Genomic DNA, 1,161 nt, shown 5'->3' with positions numbered 1-1,161 from the left:
GCTATTGCTTCTATTCCACTCGCGCATCACACTCATTTTGTTTACTGTAATGTAATCCTCCAATCGTCACAAAACATCACTCTGCATCAGCCAATAGTAAAATACGCGCGAGATTTAAACTGTGTCTCAATCATGACAGTAAAGGGAGTAATACACATTGTAGCAATACGCTGATCATGGCATATACAATTCCGGCATCATGTTTTTCGGTGTATAGCTCAAAATACCAGTAGTAGCAAGCCATGCTGGATACGCCAAGCATGCTACTGGTTGTCGTAATACCTCCACAGCAAGACGTCGTTATTTGGGTTTCAGCTTGCTGAAAAGTTCCTTGTGTGAATATAAAAACTTTCGGATAATCCCAATTTTAAATATACATTTTGATTACACACTTTCAACACTTGCATCACTAATTATTTGCCAATTTGTTATGTAAACAACTCTTTTATTTTCTTGTGTTAATAGCAAGTTGTTTATACAATAAATTTAAGAAATCGTTACAGAATGGGAGCTAGTTCGAGTCTTCATAGCGGAAGAAATTTTCTCATGAAATTTCGAAATGTGGGATTGATGCCTAACCAGCATCGTGATGAATTTGGGAAGCTACTGTGAGCAGCGAAAATCGGTTTGGCAAGCCAACTACAAAGGCTTCGGCAACATTGTTCTAAACCGGGGGGTTCCCAACCTTTTGAAGATTGTGAGCACCGCCACGTGTGATAATGCCAGCGAGCACCATGGAATCGAATGGGTTTAGCAGGCCTATATGAATACAACTAAAACATATAAGTAAATAAATATGTAAATAAATAAATAAATTTTTAAAACACTCACAAGAATTACGACTTCCTTGAAATTGAATGTTACTCAGAATTTCAGTGACGCCCAAGAAGAAGTCTTGAAAATGTTAATCGTGAACTTGAGGTATTTCATAAGTGAGAAGTATTTTTTTTCGCATATGCAGGTTGTTCTGGACAATGCCAGACATTTGAGAGAAACACTAAGTAGTAGTTAGAGTTTTTTTTTTGTATCTTCTGCTCCCCCAAAGGCTATGAATTTCTCCTTTTAAAGCAAATATTCAACGCTAAGGAGGACTGGAGATCTATCAACTGAAGTTCCTCATATTATTCTCTTGAATTGACTAAGTCCACACTGAATTGAAAG

Source organism: Periplaneta americana, chromosome 16, assembly GCF_040183065.1.
Source record: "Periplaneta americana isolate PAMFEO1 chromosome 16, P.americana_PAMFEO1_priV1, whole genome shotgun sequence".
Taxonomy (NCBI): domain Eukaryota; kingdom Metazoa; phylum Arthropoda; class Insecta; order Blattodea; family Blattidae; genus Periplaneta; species Periplaneta americana.
The sequence above is the reverse complement of the archived record's forward strand: the minus strand, read 5'-3'. Positions refer to the sequence as shown.